Source organism: Ranitomeya imitator, chromosome 4 (assembly GCF_032444005.1).
Source record: "Ranitomeya imitator isolate aRanImi1 chromosome 4, aRanImi1.pri, whole genome shotgun sequence".
NCBI lineage: Eukaryota > Metazoa > Chordata > Amphibia > Anura > Dendrobatidae > Ranitomeya > Ranitomeya imitator.
The window spans coordinates 606716986-606726644 of record NC_091285.1 but is presented as its reverse complement, the minus strand read 5'-3'; the positions used below and the strand labels follow the sequence as shown (position 1 = coordinate 606726644).

Genomic DNA, 9659 nt, shown 5'->3' with positions numbered 1-9659 from the left:
TGAAGCAAACAACAAATAGGACAAAATAACTGAAAATTTCAGTGTGCATAACTATTCACTCCCTAAGTTCAGTACTTTGTAGAGTCTCCTTTTGCGGCAATTACAGCTGTAAGTCACTTTGGATAAGTCTCTATTAGCTTTCCACATCTTACCGCTGGGATTTATGCCCATTCCTCAAGGCAACTGTTCCAGCTCCTTCAAGTTAGATGATTTCCTCTGGTGAACAGCAATCTTCAAGTCTCACCACAGATTCTCAATTGGATTAAGGTTTGGGCTTTGACTAGGCCATTCCAAAACATATACACGTTTTCTCCTTAAACCACTCAAGTGTTGCTTTAGCAGTATTGGGTCACTGTCTTGTTGGAAGGTGAACCTCTGTCCCAGTCTCAAATCACTGAGAGACTGAAACAAGTTTTGCTCAAGAATATCCCTGTATTTCACACCATCTTTACTTTGACTCAAACCATTTTTTCTGTTGCCAAAAAACACCCCCACAGCATGATGCTGCCAACACCATGTTTCACTATGGCGTTCTTGGGGTGATGAACTGTGCTGGTTTGGTCTCCTCTAACCAGAGCACCTTCCTCCATACATTTTGGGAGTCTTTTGATAAAACAAAAAGTGAGTCTCACAATTTTTGTAAGTAAAGTCTTTTTTTCTGCCCACTCATCCATAAAGGCCAACTCTATAGAGTGTACAGCTTATTGTGATCATACGGACAGATACTCCAGTGTCTCCTTGGGAACTCCGCAGCTCCTTCAGAGTTACCTTTGGTCTCTGTGCTGCCTCTGATTAATGCCCTCCTTGCCTGGGCTGAGAATTTTGGTGGGCGGCCGTCTCTTGACAGGTTTGTTGTGGTACCATGTTCTTTTCATTTGATGATAATGGATGTGATGGTGCTTTGGGGGATCATCAGAGATTGGGATATATATTTTTTTATAACCCAACCCTGACTTGTACTTCTCAACAACTCTGTCTCTAACTTGTTTGGAGATCTTTTTGGTCTTCATGGTGCTATTTGGTTAATGATGCCTCTTGCATAATGGTGTTTAAACCTCTGCGGCCTTTCCTAAGGCTGGGTTCACATTGCGCTAGGTGTGTCCGTCTAACGGACTCGTTTTTAAGTAGTAAAAACGCAATGTAACGCACATACTAACGCGCCCATAGACTTGCATTGTCTGACGCATCGTGACGCATCCCTAAATTGGTATGCGTTTGTCACATAACGTTTTTTTTCTGACGGACCTTCAACGCGGCTTGCAGCGTTTTCGGGTCCGGCCAAGCTAACGCACTACTAACGGAAGCGTTCATTCTGCCATAGAAGGCTATGGCAAACGCAGTCAGACGCAAATCATGAAAAATTTCCAAATAGGACCACACGTTTTAATAGCGTTTGAGGGTGGTCACATGTGGTCATGTGACAGGAAATGTGACTTCGGCCATTAAAATATCCCACTCACACAAAGTCTCCTGCACGTGACAGAGTGTTTTGCCGTAGCTCTTATAAATTGTAAGTACATTTCTATATATTATATATCTCTGTATACATCATGGGAGTCTGTAATGTCCGTCAGATGTGTGTGTACTAAAAATGTATTGTTTTGTTGCACACAGATGTCGGATACAGATGTCAGCAGCAGCAGCAGCGTGTCTGCGATTTTTTCTTCTGAGTCGGTAGGCTTGCACTTTAAAAAACCATGTTGTGTGAAACTCCATTGTATTGAGCTAGGCATAACAATCCTGTTTATTGTTTTATTGTGAATAGGAGTCTTCTGAGCCCGAGGCTGTTAGACCTCCCCCAAAAAAACACGCAAAAACAACAAAGGTACATAGCACACATGTTGAATTTTTCAGGCATAAATTTATTGATCCAATGAATGTTAACATTATTTAATGTTAAAATATTTTTTTTTACATTTTACATACACAATAGGTTGTGGCACAAGGAGGACAAAAAAGAAAAAAGGTCCCTAGACGTCTGTCGTCGCCACAACTGCCAGTGGTAAATATAAAACTAGAAATATTCTATCCAATATTTACTAACAATCTATCTATTCACTTTCTATCTACTATATCTATAAACTATCTATCAACTATCTATCGCTCCATCTATTTGTCTATCTATATCTATGTATCTATCTATCAATATCTATGTATCTATCTATCTATCTATATCTATCTATCTATATCTATGTATCTATCTATATATCTATCTATCAATATCTATGTATGTATCTATCTATCTATATCTATCTATCTATATCTATCTATCTATATCTATGTATCTATCTATATATCTATCTATCAATATCTATGTATCTATCTATCTATCTATATCTATCTATATCTATGTATCTATCTATATATCTATCTATCAATATCTATCTATCAATCTATATCTATCTATCTATGTATCTATCTATCTATCTATCTATATATCTATCTATCAATATCTATGTATCTATCTATCTATATATCTATCTATCAATATCTATGTATCTATCTATCTGTCTATATATCTATCTATCAATATCTATGTATCTATCTATCTATCTATCTATCTATCTATCTATCTACATCTATCTATCTATCTATATATTGCTATATCTATGTATCTATCTATCTCTGTATATATGAATATGGCCATCCAGTGAAATTGACACTATCAACATAACGTTTTGTGTTTACATAGTCCAAGTCAGCGACAAAAAAAAAAGGATTGTCGTTGACGAAGAGCCATTGACTATCCACAATGAGACACTTATTAACCTTGTGGAAGCCAACCCCTCCATATGGGACCAGAGCGACAGCTCCCACCATGACATCGTGAAGAACCGGAAGTTGTGGGATCAAATAATCTGTCACTTTGATCCCCGATACATGGAGAAGTCGACAACCTCAAAGAAAAAAATTGGTAAATATTGGTGACGTAACATCGGAAAATGTTTAAAAAAAAAAAAATTTTCTATCCTATCAACCTATCCACTTGTTGTCTGCTATCTATCTCTCAATTATCAACTATCTGTACACTATATATCTATCTATCTATACACTATTTCTACACTATTTCTTATCTAACAACTATCTATCTACTATTTATATATCAACTATCGTAGCAAACTATGAAAAATTTTTCCTATATCTTAACACAATCTACTATTTTTATATATATATATTTTTTTTTTTAATTTAAAGCCGATGCTGTCCATACCCGTTGGAAGTCCATCCGCGATCGCTTTGTCCGTGACTACCGGAACAGTCAGAATGCACCAAGCGGATCAAGTGGCAAACGGGTGACACCGTATGTGCATTATGACCAACTGCTCTTTCTTCAGAAAACAGTGTCTCAGCGCTCGTAAGTACAAGAAGGTCTGTGTGCGAGACTAAATTGTTTAAAGGAAAATAAGTAATTTTTGTTTTTGGGTTACAGCACGATATGCAGTACCGCTGCTCCTAGACCAGCAGAGGAACTTGAGCCCTCTTCAGTGGAACCAACGCAACCTGAAGATGTGTCTGGCATCAGCGAGCCACGATCTGCGGATAGAAGCACTGTTGCTGCAGGTGTGAGTGCCCGGTTGCAATCACAGCGTGGACGCAAGCGAGCATCTCAAAAAGATGAAGCAGATGCAATTATCGTGGATGGACTCCAACGGGTAGAGGACATGTGTCGCAGTGAGCTCAAAGACCTGAGACGAGAAATTACCGAGCTGCAAGCACGCGAGTCTGTCTACTCTGCTAATGAGTGGAAGCTACTTTTATTATCCTATGTGCCTGTAGTACAAAATATCCCGGCACATAGAAACCTTATGTTTCGACAAAGACTTAACGAGCTTGTAGAGGAATTTGTGGGCACCGAGGAACCCGCTCCATCGGGAAGAAGAAGACTGGACATGCCGCCCTACAACCCTCAATATAGAGGCCGGGGTGAAACGAGCATGGAACCTCAAAGACAATGTAGCAGTCCATCATATAGTTGGGCAGACAATACTCCCGTGCAGTACCAAAGTCTTTAGTACAGTTCACTGTCCACAGCCAGGTGCAATTACCGCGTTGGAATTTTTTTTTTTTGGGGGGGGGGGTTTTGTTGTTAATTTCTATTTTCCTTTTTTTTTTTTTCATCCCTATGGGATATCATATATTACACCTGTGTACCAACAGTTTGTTGGGAAAATACAAAAACATTTAGTAAACTGTTTCAAATTTCAGATTCTTGTATGACTTTAACTTTAACTTTTTACACGACATAAGGTAACTTTTTACACGACATCAGGTTAAACAACATAACTTTTTACACTACGTAACTTTTTACACGACATCAGGTTAAACAACATAACTTTTTACACTACGTAACTTTTTACACGACATCAGGTTAAACAACATAACTTTTTACACTACGTAACTTTTTACACGACATCAGGTTAAACAACATAACTTTTTACACTACGTAACTTTTTACACGACATCAGGAAGACTTTAAATTATTTTCACACGTGTCTGTCTTGCCATGGAACCTGGCCTTCATGTGTGAAGTAGTGTGCAAATTGATCACGAATCCTCATTATTTGTGATGCAGAACGAACTGTAGTCGATTCAATGCTACTGAGGTTCGACTCACAATCATTGGGGTCTACCAACTGGGGTTCATGTCTCGCCACAAAATTGTGCAGACAGATGCATGCCTTCACAACACGGTCCACATTGTCTGGTTGCAGTTGCATGCAGGTTAGTAAAATCCGCCATTTTAATGTCAAAATCCCAAAGGCACACTCCACATAACGTCTAGCCCGGCTCAAGCGATAATTAAAAATGCGCCTGCTGGAGTCTAGACTACGGCTTGAGTAGGGCTTGAGGAGATTTTGTCCTAGTTGGAAGGCCTCATCACCAACTAAAACATAGGGCAAACTTGGGCCTTCGGTCCCCGGAAGAGGTCGTGATGACGGTATGTTTAAACTTTGGTTGTACAAACATTGGCCCATGTTGGAGTCTCTGAATACTCTGGAATCGTTAGTCCGGCCATAAGCTCCAATATCCACAGCAACAAAACGGTACCTGGCATCCGCAATCGCCATCAATACTATAGAAAAGTATTTCTTATAGTTATAGTAGAGGGAACCACTATGTGCAGGTTTCTGAATCCGAATATGCTTTCCGTCCACGTCACCAATATAATTGGGGAAATTAGCCACATCCTCGAACTGTTGGGAAATTGCTAGCCACATTTCTGATGTTGGTGTTGGTAGCACAAGTGGTTGCAAGTTGTTCCAAATGGCATCACAAGTTTCCCGAACCAGTTGACAAATTGTTGACTTCCCAAGTCGAAACTGGTAATGCAGTGACGCAAAAGTTTCTCCGGTAGCCAGATATCTGTTGACATTCAAAAAGAAAAAAAAAAAATTAGGATTTTAATGATCATCTAAAGGCTAGTTTACAATATAATATACAATTGCAAAATGAACATTAGGCCACACGATACCGAGATCTAGTCTTTGTCAATAGAATGATAAAAAAAATGTATAATTACCTCACAGTCACTACTAAACGTTGCTCCGCACTGATGCTTTCACGAAAAGTGCTGCGATGATGATGTATCTCATCCTTCACATGTGAGAGCAGAACATCAAAGGTCTCAATGGACATCCGTAGATAGCGTTGGAATTTGAAGGGATGATCCCGAAGCTGCACATACAGGGTGTGAAAGGCACCATATGTACTCCGCAAGAAATTCACTTCGTGGATCCAATATCTCCTTTGCGAACTACGCTTTCTCTGCCGAAGTCGCAACCGCATCAAGCGAAATCTGACGAGCTCAGACACAAACATCTTGCTAGCAGAAGTTCACTCAATGCTTTCAAAATGGAGAATGAGTCTGTGCCCACACCCGACAATGACAAAAGGGAAAAAAAAAAAAGAACAACTTTATTGACAGTGACAAACGCAGACAAACGGATACTTCGTAAACGGACATCAAAATGAAAAAACGCGATCACATGCGTTAACGCTAGCATTACCGTGACGACGAATTTCACATATTTTTGCTCCGTTTCTGTACATGCGTTTAACGCATCCGTTTAACGCCATGTACTTGACGCAATGTGAACCTAGCCTTAAAGGTGTGTATACTGACAGACCATGTGACCCTTAGATTACACACAGGTGGACTTAATTTCACTAAGGGGGTTTCACTTTAGGGGCTTCATCGCACAAGGAGTGAATACATATGCACATGCCAATTTTTAGTTATTTGATTCCATAATTTTAATTTATTCCTATATTTTTCTCACTTCATTTCACCAACTTAGACTTAGAAAAATATTTAAACACTGGTTGTAATGTAACAAAATAGATAAAAAGCCAAGGGGGTGAATACTTTTGAAAACCGCTATTTAAACCGCAGAAAGGAATGCACCGCTGTCGGCAGTGCTGCAGAGTCAGTGATGCAGTGTTCTGACTTCTCTTTGTTTTGAACACTCTGACTTCACAAATGGCTATTTACTTTAATAAAGTTCTAACATCCCTGTATCACTGTTATTTTAGGGACTTTACACTGACAAATTTATTGTAGTATTTCTGAACTTGTATAAATTGCTTTGAAAATTAATATATTGACTAATAAAAGTAAAGGATATTTTTTTCTCTTGAACCCTTGACATGGAGTCAGTACATTTTTCTTTTTCCACTCCACCCAAAACTAGCTCCAAGTCTACTGCCCTGGCGATTGCAATGTGTGAACTCCATTGTAAACGTCCCTGCCAATGCGGTCTAACACAAACCCCAAAATCTGATGGCTATTGTACCATGCCAGTTTAAAATGCCAGCCATCCTAGAACAGGGTGATTGTCCAAAGAGTTAAAGTCTTTTACAAAATCTTCAGATTCTAGAAACCTCATTTTCTTATAAGTGTATCTTTTAGTACTTATTGACTTTTATCTACCAACCGTGGGTGTTTTTAGACATATGAAATCATTTTAAGGTGATGAATAGTTTTATTTCAATAAAATGTCAAATACATCATGAGAGGATAAAGTACTGACTGTCAAATAAATGTCATGTAGTTGTGTAGTAGACATGTATTTTAACACTTATACACCATTTTGATTTGTAATAAGAAATGTCTGACAGGTAACTAGACTATGGTTTCTTTCTGGAGTTTTTGATCTTTCATTTGTTATTGGGAATATGGATATATCCAATCCCAGACTGGTTAGCTGTATAATATATATTATATACTATAAAACATTTCTTAGAAATGTATCTGGTGAAATGTTTTTGATAAAGATTGAATGACGAGGGATTAAATGTAAAACCCATGACTGATATAGCATTACGATTCTGATATTTTAGGCTTATTACCTGTTTTAGATAATATGTGGTACAGATTGTCAAGCTATCATCAGTATTCATATAGGATGGACAACAGTGTGAGCAGCCTCTTTCTACCTCAACATCCTTGTTATCTTTAGTATTACATCAGAAAGAGAGTGGACAACACTGTGAGTAGCCTCTTCTTTCCTAAGCACCACTGGTATCTCAAGTATTAGATCAGATAAACAGTGTGGACAGTAGTGTGAGCAACCTATTCTTACCTCAGCATTCCTGGTATTTCCCGTATTAGATCAGCTAGACAGGGTGGACAGCAGTGTGAGCAGCCTCTCCTTACCTCATATCCCTGGAATCTCTAGTATTAGATCAGAGACAGGGTGGATAGCAGTGTAAGCAGCCTTTTCTTACCTCAGAACCCTGGAATCTCAGGTATTGGATCAGATAAACAGGGTGGACAGCAGTGTGAATAGCAACTTTTACCTCAGAAGCCTGGTATCTCATAGTAACATAGTAACATAGTTAGTAAGGCCGAAAAAAGACATTTGTCCATCCAGTTCAGCCTATATTCCATCATAATAAATCCCCAGATCTACGTCCTTCTACAGAACCTAATAATTGTATGATACAATATTGTTCTGCTCCAGGAAGACATCCAGGCCTCTCTTGAACCCCTCGACTGAGTTTGCCATCACCACCTCCTCAGGCAAGCAATTCCAGATTCTCACTGCCCTAACAGTAAAGAATCCTCTTCTATGTTGGTGGAAAAACCTTCTCTCCTCCAGACGCAAAGAATGCCCCCTTGTGCCCGTCACCTTCCTTGGTATAAACAGATCCTCAGCGAGATATTTGTATTGTCCCCTTATATACAGTGGGGCAAAAAAGTATTTAGTCAGTCAGCAATAGTGCAAGTTCCACCACTTAAAAAGATGAGAGGCGTCTGTAATTTACATCATAGGTAGACCTCAACTATGGGAGACAAACTGAGAAAAAAAATCCAGAAAATCACATTGTCTGTTTTTTTAACATTTTATTTGCATATTATGGTGGAAAATAAGTATTTGGTCAGAAACAAAATTTCATCTCAATACTTTGTAATATATCCTTTGTTGGCAATGACAGAGGTCAAACGTTTTCTGTAAGTCTTCACAAGGTTGCCACACACTGTTGTTGGTATGTTGGCCCATTCCTCCATGCAGATCTCCTCTAGAGCAGTGATGTTTTTGGCTTTTCGCTTGGCAACACGGACTTTCAATTCCCTCCAAAGGTTTTCTATAGGGTTGAGATCTGGAGACTGGCTAGGCCACTCCAGGACCTTGAAATGCTTCTTACAAAGCCACTCCTTCGTTGCCCTGGCGGTGTGCTTTGGATCATTGTCATGTTGAAAGACCGATCCACGTTTCATCTTCAATGCCCTTGCTGATGGAAGGAGGTTTGCACTCAAAATCTCACGATACATGGCCCCATTCATTCTTTCATGTACCCGGATCAGTCGTCCTGGCCCCTTTGCAGAGAAACAGCCTCAAAGCATGATGTTTCCACCACCATGCTTTACAGTAGGTATGGTGTTTGATGGATGCAACTCAGTATTCTTTTTCCTCCAAACACGACAAGTTGTGTTTCTACCAAACAGTTCCAGTTTGGTTTCATCAGACCATAGGACATTCTCCCAAAACTCCTCTGGATCATCCAAATGCTCTCTAGCAAACTTCAGACGGGCCCGGACATGTACTGGCTTAAGCAGTGGGACACGTCTGGCACTGCAGGATCTGAGTCCATGGTGGCGTAGTGTGTTACTTATGGTAGGCCTTGTTACATTGGTCCCAGCTCTCTGCAGTTCATTCACTAGGTCCCCCCGCGTGGTTCTGGGATTTTTGCTCACCGTTGTTGTGATCATTCTGACCCCACGGGGTGGGATTTTGCGTGGAGCCCCAGATCGAGGGAGATTATCAGTGGTCTTGTATGTCTTCCATTTTCTAATTATTGCTCCCACTGTTGATTTCTTCACTCCAAGCTGGTTGGCTATTGCAGATTCAGTCTTCCCAGCCTGGTGCAGGGCTACAATTTTGTTTCTGGTGTCCTTTGACAGCTCTTTGGTCTTCACCATAGTGGAGTTTGGAGTCAGACTGTTTGAGGGTGTGCACAGGTGTCTTTTTTATACTGATAACAAGTTTAAACAGGTGCCATTACTACAGGTAATGAGTGGAGGAAAGAGGAGACTCTTAAAGAAGAAGTTACAGGTCTGTGAGAGCCAAAAAAAACTTAATTGTTTGTTTCTGACCAAATACTTATTTTCCACCATAATATGCAAAAAAAATGATAAAAAAACAGACAATGTGATT

The 9659-nt window shown here is 39.6% G+C and overlaps 1 long non-coding RNA gene across 1 annotated transcript; it reads left to right on the top strand.

Annotated features, from left to right (window-relative positions):
• The first annotated feature begins 1595 nt into the window (after window positions 1-1595).
• LOC138674290 (uncharacterized) lies at window positions 1596-3105 on the top strand. The gene is made up of 3 exons (XR_011320583.1): window positions 1596-1825; window positions 1934-2002; window positions 2693-3105. It is a non-coding gene; the product is annotated as an uncharacterized lncRNA (long non-coding RNA).
• Window positions 3106-9659: the final 6554 nt, after the last annotated feature.